The 15,452-nt window shown below is 37.5% G+C and overlaps 1 pseudogene; it reads right to left on the minus strand.

The window, feature by feature from the left end:
• Positions 1–5,502: 5,502 nt before the first annotated feature.
• LOC109244293 lies at positions 5,503–14,274 on the minus strand (annotated as a pseudogene).
• Between the last annotated feature and the right edge of the window lie 1,178 nt (positions 14,275–15,452).

The following is a 15,452-nucleotide window of genomic DNA, read 5'->3' on the forward strand; positions in this document are numbered from 1 at the left end:
TTCGCCCATAAAGGGCGTTATGAGGTTCGGAAAGAAGGGCAAGTAGAGACTAAGGTTTATTGGCCAATTCGAGGTGTTGCGGCGAGTTGGGGAGGTTGCTTATGAGCTTGCCTTACCTCCCGATCTAGCAGGAGTTCATCCGGTATTCCATGTTTTTATGCTCTAGATGTATCACGGTGATCCGTCTAATGTGTTGGATTTCAGCTCAGTCCAGTTGGACAAGGATCTATCTTATATTGAGGAGCTGGTGGCTATTTTGGACAGGCAGGTTCGAAAGTTGAGGTCAAAGAAAATTGCTTCAGTGAAGGTTCAGTGGAGGGGTCAGCCGATCGAGGAGGCAACTTGGGAGACCGAGCATGATATGCACAGCCGTTATCCTCATTTTTTCACCACTTCAGGTATGTCTCTATTCTCGTTCGAGGACGAACGATTGTTTAGGAAGGGGAAGATGTCACGACCCGGCCAGTTGTTTTGAGAGTAATAACCCCGATCCCTATTTACTTCTTTCCCCCTAGCTTTTTCTGCTTATGTGACTTGCCGGGATGTTCTGTTTTTGGTTTTAGAGTGTTTTGGGACACTTAGTCCCTAAAATGCAAGCTTATGTCTTAGGAACTGCGTGAAGACGACTCCGGAATGGAGTTTCGTCGGTCCCATTAGCTCCGCTAGGTGATTTTAGACATAGGAGCGTGTCCGGATTGTGAATTGAAGGTCTGTAGCTGAATTAGACTTGAAATGCGAAAGATGAGTTTTTGGGAAGTTTGACCGGAAGTGGACTTTTTGATATCGGGGTCGGATTCTGATTTCGAAATTGGAGTAGGTCCATAATGTCGAATATGACTTGTGTGCAAAATTTGAGGTCAGTCGGACGTGATTTGATAGGTTTCGGCATCGGTTGTAGAAGTTTGAAGTTCCAAATTTCATTAACTTTGAATTGGAGGGTAATTCGTGATTTTAGCATTGTTTGATGTGATTTGAGGGATCAACTAAGTTCATATGGTATTTTAGGACCTGTTGGTATATTTGGTTGAGGTCGTGGGGGCCTCGGGCTAGTTTTGGATTCTTAGCGGATCGAAATTGGACTTGTGTAAATTGCTGAAACTTTCAAGCTTCTGGTGTTTTCGTACCTGCGGTGGGGAGACCACGGGTGCGGGCTCGCACGTACGGAAGAGACTCGCAGATGCGGCCCTGGTCTGTGAACCTAGTGGTCACAGGTGCGACAAAGGTAGCGCAGAAGCGGAGCCGCTCCTGCTGAGAAGGGATAACAGAAGCGGAAGGCGAGATGAGTGAGGACTTCGTAGATGCAGACCACTGTCCGCAGGTGCGGCCACATCATCGCAGAAGCGGATCCAACCCTCTTATGTCAATTCCGCAACTACGATAGAATTTCTACAGGTGCGGCATCGCAGGTGCGACCAATGTCCCGCAGCTGCGACTAAAGTCCCGCAGGTGCGATGATCGCTGGGCAGAAAAGAGGGATTTCGTGGGGTTGATCTCATTTTTAAACTTTGGGACTTTGAGAGCTCGGATTTCGGCGATAATTTCGGGGATTTTCCGGGGATTCTATTGGGTAATGATTCTTAACTCATTTATGGTTATATTCCACTAATTTATAGTTGATTTCATCATTTAATTAAGGAATTTGGTTAATAAATTTGGGAAAAAAGTTAGAAAGTTCTTCAACTAAGTATTTGAGTTTTGATTCGGATTTTGATATCGGATTTGGATAAATTTGGTATGAGTGAACTCGTGAGTGAATGTGTGTTCATATTTTTTGACATTCACCCGATTCTGAGACGTGACCCGAGTCCACTTTTTGGGGTAGTTTTTTAATTTCTTGCTTAAGCCTTGATTTTGTTTATTAGATTAGTTTCTAATAGTTATATTTATGGTGGGTAATTGCTTTTGGCTGATTTGGGCCATTCGGAGTCGGAAAAATCATGGACAGGTCATTCTTACTGATTGATTGAGTCTGATTCGAGGTAAGTGGCTTGCCTAACCTTGTGTAGAAAAAATCCCCTTAGTATCTGGTATTGTTGTATTATGTGAGCACCGTGTATGCGAGGTGACGAGTGCGTACACGGGCTATTTATTGTATAAATCCGATCTCACTGAGTAGTAACATGTTTTCATCTTAATTGAGTTATACCAGCATGTGTAGTTATCCTGTTTTGTCTGACATCACATGTCTACGTGCTTTAACTACTTATTTCAACTCTGTGCAGCAGGCCTAGTTGATTTCATATTTTTTCCTTGATTTGTACCAGTCTTAACTGTAGAATTCTTGTCGTTAATTGTTGTATTTATCGGTTTAAGCTGTGTATTACTTTTGGGACTACGAGGCGGTACCTCGGGAGATCCCCCTGCACATATACTTTTGAGACTACGAGGCGGTACCTCGGGAGATCTCCCTGCACATTTACTTTTGAGACTACCAGGCGGTACCTCGGGAGATCTCCTTGCATATTTACTTTTGGGACTACAAGACGGTATCTCAGGAGATCCCCTGCTGTTTTATCCCTGTGTGATGTACTGTTATTTGATGTGGTTCCTCTTTGTTATTACACTACAATATTTCTCTGCCCTAATTATTTTATATATACCAGTAGAGCCCTGACTTGACATCGTCACTACTCGACCGAGATTAGGCTTGGCACTTACTGGGTACCGTTATAGTGTACTCATAATACTCTTCTGCACATGTTTATGTGCTGATCTAGGTACTTCTTATCAGCCACGTCCTCAGTGAGCAGCGAGATTTGGAGACTTCAAGGTAAATTTGCCGCGTCCCCAGACCTCGGAGTCCCCCTCTATTCCCACCTTCGTTATTTACCTTTCCATGCCTTTTTATTAGACGCTGGTGTATAGAGATACTAGCTTTCTTCTGTAGCTTGTGACTTTTGATGTTCCGGATTTCGGGAAAATACAGTGTATACTCGAGTGTTGGTTCTTGTACATGCCGAGCGACACTTTTATCAGTTATTTAATTATCTGTTGCAGTTAGTTGTTGAAGTTTTGCTTTTATTTTGTTGTTATTTCCGCAAATGTTAGGCTTACATAGTCGTACAGACGAGGTGCCGTCACGACATCTCACAGAGGGAGGATTGCGTTATGACAATTACCAAATTACTTTGCAATTGCCACGTGGTCTGGAATTAATAATGAGCTTATGGTACATCCTTCTAATGGTGGTTGTTTGTTGACTGTGTTTCTTAGCACACTTCCAAAAATATGAAATATGGAGTAGTGTGTAAAATGAACATGTGATGTATTTTTTAATTTGATTGAATCTGTGGCCTACCAGCTATTGAATTTTCGAATATAATTACTAAATAATATGAATAAATAAAATCACGTGGTTACTGATTATAGTTGCCAATTGTACATGATTATTATTAATAATGGGAACAAATTAAAGCACATGGTTAGTGTAGATTAAACAAACACTAACATAAAATGGTTTGATAATATTCTGATTTGGAAACAGTCTTTTGAAAATGCGCTTAAGAGGCACCTAAAGTGGAAAGTCAGAAAGGAAAGGTCCTCGTGTCAATTTAATAATGGTTAATTTAAGTATATAATAAAAGAAAAAAGGGCCAAAAATGTAACTCAACTATGGAAAATAGAACAATTTTGTCTTTATTTTTAATTTGGTTCCAAATAAGTCCTTGTCGCTAATGAAAATAGAGTAATACAGCAGATTTGTCCTCCATTTAAATTTGGTCCCAAGTCTGCCCTTATCTGTAATACAATGACTCATGTTTGCCCCTAAAAAATAAAGGACTTCCAATATTTTATTTTTATCCATTTAAAATGTATTTTATTATTAAAATAGAGTGCGATCTTGCAAAACAATAATCTTAATCCAAACAACCCATTGTAAAAACTTTTAACCAAAGAAATTACATAGACCCAATTTAATGATGATTTTAAAAGTAAAATTATATCTAACTGCTCATTATATTCTTGTCTTCCCCATTCAGAAAAGATTAAAACAAGCTCTTGATTATGTGAAATTGACCGGATATATATGTCGTTAATACTTTGGCACAAACATTCACGTGTCATCCAATACTTGTTCTAAACATGCTCTTATTTTAAACGGCCCATATGTGAGGCATTTTTTATTCCACGTGCATACTATGAGGGCATAATTGCCACATTAAAGTTCTTAAACTTTTATGTTATTGGTTGTCTCGTTTGGTTCAAGGCAAAGTAAAAAAATAATAATAAAATCCCCCTCAAATCGATTGTTTTCCTTCTGTAAATCTTAAGTACACGAACAAAGAGAAGCAAATTGTAGAAAAACCTAAATCTTTTTGTTAGAGAGAAACAAATATAGTGGCCGGCCAATTTTGAGAGGTTTCGCTTCAATGAATGGTTTAAGCTTTTGTACACTTTATTTCTCTTTGTTCCTAAATCATGCTTATCTTTGTTCCTAAGCAAAGTGCATCATGTTTTATTTGTACAGAGCGAGTAAGTAATTTATTTTTTCCTATTGAGTTGAGATTCAACACAATTGATTGGTGCAATATATTTTCTTATTACCTATGGTGGCTAGACTTGTCTATTGTATTAGTTTTTATTGTAGTGATGCCGAGAGTGGCTATTTAGTCGTTGGCCATATGAGGCCGTGGAGATTTTATTGAGGTATTCCAACATGTGGTTTAGGTTTTTCAATAATTTGCTGCTCTTTATTTGTATTTAATAGTTATAGAAAGAAAGCAATCGATCTGAGGGGGATTTTATCATTATAAACTTCCATTAAATTGTCATGAATAAACAAGAATAACTCAACAACATAAAAACTTAAGAAATTTAATGGGCCATAATGCCTTCAAATGCATGTGGGACCAAATATGCCCTCCATACGGACCATCTAAAATAAACGCATATTTGGAGCAAGTATTAAATGACATTCATGTTTGTGCCAAAGTATTAACCATGAGTAAATCCGCTCAATTCGCATAGTTCAAGGGCATATTTGGAGTTGTTCCTTTCCCCATTAAAAGATTCTCTACTCTTCTAAAGTTTAACAACAATTAAATATAACACAAATATCAGAAAACCATATATTGTTCATGGAAAAATAAATAATCTTCAAGCCAAAGGAATTTTTTAATAAAAATACTATTTTATTTCTAATTGAGCTAAAGTATACAATATAATTTTAATTACGTAAACATGAAATAGTAATGTCACAAAGACAGAAACTAAAAGAGAAAGACTATTAGTCATCCCGTTAGTTTTGTTTGCTTTAGAAATTGGGGTAAGAAGTCCATTAAACATTCAACAATAATGCTGTCTAATGACTCTGTGGTAGCGACCGATTACCTTTTTAACGGGTGTAGTTGAGCGTGATCACTAGGAAATATTCATGCAATTGAGAGAGCGCGTGCAGTCCTCTCACATGAACATACATATTACAGCCGATCAATATATAGTATATCATTCTATTTTGATCAGTCCTTTTTTTCCCTTTCTTTTTTAACCTTTTAAATTAATCAAACAAATTGCTTCATAAACATGCTGCATAAAGAAATCATTTATTATCACGAAATGCTAAAACACACAAAATAAGCTGAGATAGAAGGACGGAAAGGAATAATAATGTTTCAATATGTGTGTCCACCAAAACGTCTGTGTCTTCTTTGAAAAGAAAGTATGGCCTCCTTGAGAGCTTCTCTCCAAAGTCTGGAAATAGTGTCTTTGCTGAAGTACAATTCAGAGTAAGCGAGCTGCCACAATAAGAAGTTACTGATTCTCTGTTCTCCACCAGTCCTTATAAGTAATCAGGTTTAGCAAACTTAGTACACTTGGTAGCTAGTTCTTTGCTCAAATAATGTATTGTCGATATCCTCTAACTGTAGAAGACCGTTCTTTACTTTATGGCGATGCTCTTAGTTGCTTGTAACATGTCATAATGTCTCCATAGTTTACTGCTATCATAAGATGAAGTCCTGCATTGGCTTTTGTGATCTCCCTCTGTCAATTCTATGCATTTTTTGTTAAAGTGATGGGAAGTTGGATCTGTCTCCAATAGCAGACACTCGTACCCCGACCCTGTTGATTTTAAGTAATGAGAATATTGAAAATATTTGTATGTATGTGTAAATATTAGACCAAACAATTACCTCATAAAATTCTTCAAAGAACTCTTCGAACAGTTGCATCAAGAAATCAACCTCCTCCTGCTCAAAATAAATAAAACGGAAAAAAAAATTCTGAAATTCCAATAAGGCCAACAAAAATAGTAATGAGGTTTAAACTTTGGAGTTTCCATTTAACGTAGGATGCGTACCTTGGAACGACTCCAATTTTCAGTAGAGAAAGCAAAAGCAGTGATAGCTTGTATTCCCAGTTTGGAAGAAATGTTACAAATTCCTCTTTCAATTTTTGAGTAATTAACTTGTGACCCTCTTGCACAGGTAAGCCTCTAGCCTTAGCCCATCTCCTGTTTCCGTCCATTATTAAAGCAACATGTTTAGGGATATTTAGCTGATCAGCTGGATCATCTATTAGTTGGATACGACGACGATCATCATCAATTAGTTGGATACGACGACGATCATCCTCAAAATAGTTGTGCTGAGTGAGTTTGAAATCTTGCAGAAACAGCCACGCGCAGATAATGATGAATTCAATGGAGATGGAGATGATGATTCAGACCCAACTTATTAGAGGTCTTGGATGGTGATAAGGAGCTGAGCTTTGGAACGCTAACAAAGTGCTCATTTTCCTCAACCTAGTTAGTTGTACACTAAAGTGAATTAATTACAAAGGAAAGCAGGCAGCAATCTAGTACTACTGATAAAGGAAACTAATCTTCGCTGCTTAAATAGGCATGCATGTGATGTGGTTAAAACACATGATGGCATCCTGTACTCTTACTTAGGGATACTATACTATATTCCTCATTGGGCATATTAAAAAACTAGGATACTATCTCTTAACATTTGGTAAACGTGTTCTTACGATTCTATTTAATATTATTCAAAGATTGCCATCTAACTTTTTATTAATTGATTGTTACTTTACATCATTGCTTATTACTTTCCTTGTAATGTAAATAAAATTTAGACACGATTCCCGATGCATCAACACTAATATTATACTCTGATAATCGAGGTGCTTCCGCGGGATCGATATGTTTATCAAAATCATTCTTACTCATAAGCCCCCGAGAGCTTTGACCTCGATCATTTTCTTCAATCGTTCCGGGGAGCGTTACGCCCCGAACCGCTGTTTCTCTGATCGACATATAGCTGATACCGTTCCCTGTTTGATCTTGGTTCCCTGCCTGTGCCCCTCCGGAGCTTAACTGCCAATCTATTAGGATGAACTAACTCGAGGGGGCTCCCAACAGGTCGTCCTCGACCCTGATCTTCGATTGGTAACGATTATGTACGTCTGACCAAGTCACAGCTGGGTACTCGATCAGATTTTTGCTTCAACTGTCATGATGCGAATCGAACTTCGCGCTCGTCAAAACCTGCATAAAAGCTTGTACTGCCCAATCATCCGAGATCGGCGGTAATTTCCGTTCGCTCCATTTGAAACCGGGATATGAACTCCCTTAGCATCTCATTGTTCCTCTGTCTTATCTTAAAATCGACCAATTTCCTTGTCGCCACCTTTATAGCCCCTGCATGTGCTTTCACGAGAGGCGTCTGCTAACATACCAAACGAATCGATAGAATTCAGTGGCAAGTTTGAGATACCTAAATCATGGCTCCCTTTGACAAAGTTTTCCCAAATTTTTTTAACAATACTGACCTCGATCCATCATCGTTTAAGTTTGTTTCCTTTAATCCGCACGTGTACGAGGTAATGTGTTTATTAGGATCGGTTGTCCCTTTATATTTAGTTATATCGGACATGCGCAACTTTTTAAGTAATGGGCTTCGGAGCCGCACTCGGGGGGAATGGCTTTTGCATGAATTTCTTGCATCTAAAACCTTTCAAGGCTAGGGATGCCCCAGTATTTGATCAATACGGGAGTTATAAGTCTCCACTTTTTTGTCATTATCCTCAATCTTTTTCTCCCCGGACTCGATTCTCTTGGTGAGTTCTTCGAGCGTCCTCATAATCGTGGGGTCAGTCCCCGAGCCATTACAGTTTGGTCTTTCTAGCACCGGCTCAATACGCGAGTGTTTTTTGGTTTGACAATACTTGGAGTTTTGTCCTGACTTTGAAGCTGAGCGATAGCAACCTGTTGAGCGTGAAGCATCTCGAATATTACTTGGAGGCTGACTCCCTCATCTCCTATAACCTGTTCCTTGGGCACCAGATCGGGCTTCCCTGCGTACACTTTCTCCGGGGTCTGCGCCTAAATTCGCATTCAAAGCAATGTGCGAACTGTCATCAACTGGTTCCACATTTGGCACTTCCCCCGGGGTAATCGGTGGTACACCGACCCCTACATTGTTGTTTCCCCAAGGGAATCCAAGACCATCGTCACTATGTACGTGTGCGTTTTGCAAGTTTGACATGTTTTAACTTGAGAACAAAAATTCTTGACGAGAACAAGTGTGAAAATAACGTGTGCTATCAGAATCAGTACTGAAATAACCACTATTATCTTTAGCCCCACGGTGGGCGCTAGACTGTTTACCTCGAAAATACAAGTAACAATTAAATTTGTTTATGGTTTTAAGGATACATGATTTAATTCTATCCTAATTAATAACCAAGAAATAGTATGAATGATTAAAGTAAGTTGAGCCAAATCAGTGTTTAAGCAAGCCTCGACCTCGAGTTGTGATTGCCTCGAGGTTGGTCAGCAAGAACAAGAATAGTAAAATAAAGATGATGGAACTCAGAGACAATTCTGATGAAGTATGCGCAATAAAATAAGATAATATATTCTTTGCCAATGATTGATGATCGTTACAAATGATTGGGGTCCCCTTTATATAATAAGGGAACCCTAAATAAGGTACATTTCTATTTACAGTAAAGAATCTTATTGGGAAAGTTGTCTAACCACCTAGTACGGATTCGTACAAATCTATTCCGGAATTTACGCCTTGATCTTGGGGACGTGGCAGGTATCTTGCTCATTCTGTTACAAACCCATAACGGCATTATCTCGGGGTTTGTCACACTGGGCTCCGACGTTCCTCGAACACTTAAATCTTCGCGCCTCGTGTTCTGCCTTCATGCTCGAACTCGGTCCATAGCGAGTCTATTCCTTTGACGCGAACCTTCTGTTCCTCGATGTGAGTCTTCGGGCCCACAAAATCGGGGGCACATATTTTTACCGTATACACTTAGAGACTACAATCATTTTTTTTTTTTTTAGCAATTTCAACATCTTCCAGTACTTCTTCATTAGTCCTTATACCATTCGTAATATTAGTAATATAATTCTCGTAAAAAGTTCTTTGACGGACTGTTGATTTTCATATGGGCCAACTTGTATTGTCTTCTAAAACTCGTGCAGATTTTTTTCTTGACCTTGGTAGCAATTCGATAGGTTACTAAGATTATCCAAGCCTCCTTTGTTATCTTTGTATGCAAAAATTTGTTAAACATGCATTCGACCTCTATCAAGATATAGTGGCGTGCCTCGTAATACAAATGCCTATTTTTCTTTAATTGTGAAGCCACTTCGTGTGTTAGATACGGATACAAGATTTAAACTATATGGGTTCAAATTTTAAGGTTTTTTTAGCATTGAATCCATTATATTTTGAAAGTTATGGATTCGTATCTATACTTTTTTTACAATTTTAATGAATTTTTACATATAATTTTTTACTATGGACTGAAAGCTATGGGTTCAATTGAACCCGTTGGTAGAACACTACATCCGACTGTGCGTGTGTCAATGTTTTGCCATTGCACAAGTCTTTATTCATTAATGGAACATCTTAATCTAACATCATTCAAATTCATCACTGCCAAGTCCCCCCCCCCCCCCCCCCCNNCCCCCCACCCCCACACACACCCACACACACCCAAAAAAAGAAAAAGCGAAAGTAGAACAAGCTTTGTGTAAAATCCAAATTCTTTTGCATATAGGATCTCACACAGACTTTACCACTAATTTGAATATCTTGAGACTCAACACATCTTAGTTACTCTTAAAATAGGTAGCAATATCCCTATTTATAACGGTGCATATTTTGATTTGAAACTAGAAGCATACTCCCGTATGATTTTGACTATAAAACCATAATCTATCTATATACTATATTAAAAAAATGAAGGCCCTTAGCAAATTGTTGTTTGCCTTATTTACCCATTAAAAGTAGATTTCTCATCGGACAAAATTGTAATTAAATGATTTAAATGATTTTTCTAATATTTGTTATTTTAAAATCAACTAAAGTTTTGGTTATTAAATATGTTTTTTCTTATTTGAACTATGTAAGAAACTCCTGACAACAACAACAACAACAACAACAACAACAACAAACTCAGTTTGGTCCCAACAAGTGAGGTCTGGGGAGGGTGGTATGTACGCAGACCTTACCCCTACCTAATGCAGGTAGAGAGGCTGTTTCTAATAGACCCTCGGCTATGTAAGAAACTCCTAATATTTAAAAGTTTAAAACCGAATAAGACTTTACTTAAGTAATTTCTTTCCTTATTTACTTCATAAATAATTTGTTTTCATTAGGTTTCTTACGTCTATAATTATTTTTGATTTGTTTTATATTAGTTTAGGTTGGTTTATATAAAGGTTGTAGATTCCCATTTAAATTCTACCATTAAATCTAAAGAATTTACGTATAAAAATATAATGCACAACCTAATATCAAATTCTAGAAAACTTTTCAAAAAGACAATCGATAATTGCATTTCAAATATACATTATTTAGTAATGTTTGTATAATATTAAAAAATTAAATGACATAGAGTACATAAATGTGTTACCATAAGAAGAGCATTGGAACAAAAGAAATCAGAAAATAGAGCAAACTGGTAATAGTAAGAATACAAACTTGAAGCAATAGGGATTAAATACTACAAGAAAAAATATATTCTAAATGTGTTGTCATTAATTATTTTTCTTTCTTTTTGCATTCAATTCCAACAAATGATAATTTCTTATCTTTTAATAAATTAAGTTATTTATTGTAAAATATGAACTTAATATTAGTCATTTTTAGACTTTATATTGCCGATTATCAATTTTATTCTCGGAGTTATAAGGCCTACCTCTCTAGAAAACCAAAAGAAATAAAAAAAATTGTGTTATTTGGCCAATATTTGGAAGATCGTGGTAAAAGTACTTTTGTGTTATTTGTTTTCGCAGAAATAATAATAATTTTCATAAGCTATCCCTATAGAAGTCCTTGAAAATCAGAATAACACATCAAAGGACTTTTATGAATATTTTTTTTTTATAATTGAGCTAGCTAAATGGGATCAACATTTGTCATTTAAGGAACTTACACTTCTTTAATTATACGTTTTTTAAATTTGTGTATTCATTAATATAGGGTACACGCGTACCCTAAGACTAGTAGACATAAATCTAACAAGCTCGCAAATACTAAATCCTATAGAATTTATAGTAATTCCTAATACGTGTTTAATTCCAAAACAATCTCAATCTCATTATATGTAAGTTATTATTCACCTAATATCTCAGTCTCAAACAACAAATAAAATTAAAATGCAAAAAAAAAAAAAAAAAAAAGAAATAATCTCAGTCTCCATCATATAATGTTCTTAAGTATACATATATAAGTTAAAGTTACTGTCCATGTCGTATTTCCCATGCGATCATTCCTTATTTTTAAATTTAAAAAATAAATGTTCAACACTAGACTGCTAATTAGCATATTGACGAATATATGCATCTGCATCATTTGTGTACAGTAAAAACATTATTCTGTTAGATGACTATCGTGGCTAAGGCTAGCTTTATTAATCAAGAAGTCAATGACCTAGTTAAAGAAGCGATAACCTTCGGTACTTTGGGCACTAATGCCATAAATTTTGAATTCTAGTAGAGTAATGCACGCCCATATTTTACGACTTGATCCACATTTTTTAATGTGTAAAAACCTATAGGTCACTTGCTATGACTGTGACATGTCATACTTCCAAGAATATAGTGTATATATCCAATATGTTTGTCGGTAGGTAGCATGTGTGTTGTGGACATTTTTATTGTATTAGGTGTAAGGTGAGCGGCAGGACGTACGCAAAAGAATTTGTAAGTAATGTCAAATTTTTAAAAGAACAAAATAAATAACTTTAGTTATCATATTTGTAGACAACAAATAGCCTTAGGCCATTGATTTTTTTTTTTTTCTTAAGTAAAGAAGATCTACTTAATCACAAATTTTAATCATAGAGACTCTGTCAGATATTTCCAAAAAATATATGCTAGTTGAGGTTTGAACCTCTGGCCTCTTGTAGCAAAATCAAGACTATAACCAACAGGCAAAGAGATACTCTATGTCATGTGATGCATTTTTTCTACTTATTCGTTTACTCATAATATATATATATATATATATATATATATATATATATATATATATATATATATATATATATATATATATATATAGTAAAATTTTCTGACTCACGTGACACCGCTTAGTTGAAGGTACATCCACCCCTGGTGATTAGAGTTTACCGGTTTTTATGTAAATTTACTATTATGCGTCATTTCCCATGCCCCAATTCTATAAGTAAGTAATTGAATTTAATTAAACATAAAACATTAATTAAATTTTATTTACTATTATGCGTCATTTTCCATGCACTAGTTGTATGGGTCGAAATCTGACCCTGATAGCTGAAGGCGATTAAAAAGATCGACCCCGTCATTGCCGTGCCCACGAGGAGTAACAATGACGGGCCCCACGGTCCCTGTCGAGGTCAGGCCATCAAAAAGCTTACACCGCAGGATAAACGTACGGTCTTGGATAAGTAACAAGGGACTGTCTTAGGAAAGAATACTGGTCAAAGACCGTTGGATAAAAGAGAACATTGTTAATATACAAAGGGGAGGAGGGAACTGTGAAAGAGGGGCTGGCGATGACTAACAAGAGCAATACTACGTAGCTAAGGGGAGAAGATTCCTTAATTATCTGCATCTTCCTTTTCATCTTTTATACTCTTTCCACCGTAATCTAAGTCGGTCACAGATGTAATCTTACCGTTCTCGCTTAATGTATGATAGATATCTCAAAAAATATTAAATTAGTTTATTCTCTTCCAATTTTTATACTCAATATGTTGCGATCTAGAGTTAATTACCTTTGGCTAAGATTTATCCTCTATTCCATTCATTAGTTAGTTCAACGAAAAGTTTAATACTTTTTGTTTAAACAATTTGACCCCGTCTGTGGGGATTTCTTAGCCAAATTTGTTAGTTTCCATTAGATCCAGAATCAGCGGAATATCGCTACAAGGCTATCATGGCCTCACCTTCTCGGCGTTACCACCCTCTTGAAAGAGCGGTAGGTAAGCCTTCGAGACAACCATACCAACCTAGGTCAAAATGCTACCGAAAGTAGAAGTTATGACCAAAAACTATGCAAAACCCACTTCTCGCCCATAACAGTAGGTTTGACACAACGAACGCACGTTCAAAATAGGATCCCGGTCACCTAGCATAACCACAACCCTATTTTCACCCTATAGGCCCGTACTCCCATCGCTTGTGAAGGGACAACATCTTGCTGCACAGCCTTCTAAAAGAAAGGGCACACCCTACCCTATTTTCACATTCCCACACTCACTAGATGGTCTATGAATGAAGTATGACATGTTTCTCTTGTTATTGGCGCAAATCGGACGAGACCGGGCCGGGACTCGATTTCATCCCATTATCGAACGAGGCAGGTCCAACTCATGCGGAACCTAGGCGCTAGTAACACGGAGCCGAACACGGCCGCCAAATCTGAAACCACCACCCGAGCACCAGGCGGAGCGAGTAACACTACAACGTCAATCTTTCTTTCACTGACTTGTTAGGCCAAGGTAACAGAAAATTTCATTCTGGTATATCTCAATCCTTTATCAGTTCAAACAGGTGAATTCAATCACTCGCCTAGGTGATAACTAGGGATTCTAGTTCATCTTACACTCCTTTTTACTTGAGTTTTGATTAGAAATGTATACAAATAGTCCCAAAGGCGTAGATGTTGTACTTGTTTGCAGGGTTTGGTCAAAAAATTGACAAGTAGTCAAAATCAGCTCCAAAAGGAGTGAAACTTGCACAAGTACCAAGGACAAGGCAAGGCACTGCTTCAGCATAAAATCCACTGTAGTCGCAGAAGATCCACCGCGGCCGCAGTCCATTTAGTACGGTCCGCGGTGGAAAAGATCAGAGAGATGCAAATTTTAGAAGTTCAAGCACTGCGGCCGCAGACCATTTTGTGCGGACCGCAGTAACCTCACCGCGGCCGCAGTCCATTTTATGCGGTCCTCGGTGAGGAGATTCAGAGACTTGGGTGTTGGAAGATTGGAAGCCACTACGGGCACAGTCCATTTTGTGCAGACCGCAGTGAAGCCACTGCGGCCGCAGTACATTTTATGCGGTCCGCGGTGGCCAGATTCAGAGCCTGGGAAATGAAGCTAAAAAGCCTCACTACAGCAGCGGTGCATTTTCCGCGGTCCGCAGTACTTCCGTCAGGGGTATTTTTGTCAAGAAAATTCGGCCTTGTATAAATAGCTCTTTTCAGATTTTTAGGGTATCTAACTTTTAGCTGAGCACGTGAACGGCGATTTTAGACTATTTTGAGTAATTTTATAGTGGGTTTATCATTGAATCTTCAATTATTAGCTTGTAAACATATTTTATGGGTTATTCTTCACCTAATTATCTGTTTCTTCCATTATTTTGAGTAGCTAGACCCATTAGCTATGGTTGTGGCTCAACCCTAGTGTGGGTATTTGATGGGTCTTGTGTTTTAAGGCTTAGATGTTTATAGGTGATTGATATTTGGACTTATTTATGTTTTCTATGTTGGATTAGTGGTTGCAAACACTAATTTGTGCCAATTTGACTTAGGCTCTTCTTGAGAAAGAGAGCTTGAGTCTAGGAAATCAGTCCAACAAGGAATTGGGGCGTACTCAAGAGATTGATAGCCACAATTAAAGGGTTAAATCTAGATATAGTAATACCGGGCTTGAGCCTACATTGCTTGCATAATTTCGACACCCAATTAGTCTTGAGAATGTCAATTAGGGCAAAGTCACTCAAGCTACCGAGTGGTATAGAGTGAGTAGTGTCGTGCATTGGCTATATCGCGATCCCAATCATAACATCTTGCTTTTGACTTTAGAACCCGTCAAGTATTCACCTAGGGGAAAGTCACTTCCCAATTGCCTCGTTACCTATTTAGAAAACCTTTCAAGCAATAATTCTTAGTTTAATTTAGCATCTCAGTATTATAATATTAGAAGTAAATAACGAACAATTATGATTGGAAGCGTAATTAAGAGAATTATGCATTGCTAGTTTAGATAGGAATCCA

Source organism: Nicotiana attenuata, unplaced genomic scaffold (genome assembly GCF_001879085.1).
Source record: "Nicotiana attenuata strain UT unplaced genomic scaffold, NIATTr2, whole genome shotgun sequence".
NCBI lineage: Eukaryota > Viridiplantae > Streptophyta > Magnoliopsida > Solanales > Solanaceae > Nicotiana > Nicotiana attenuata.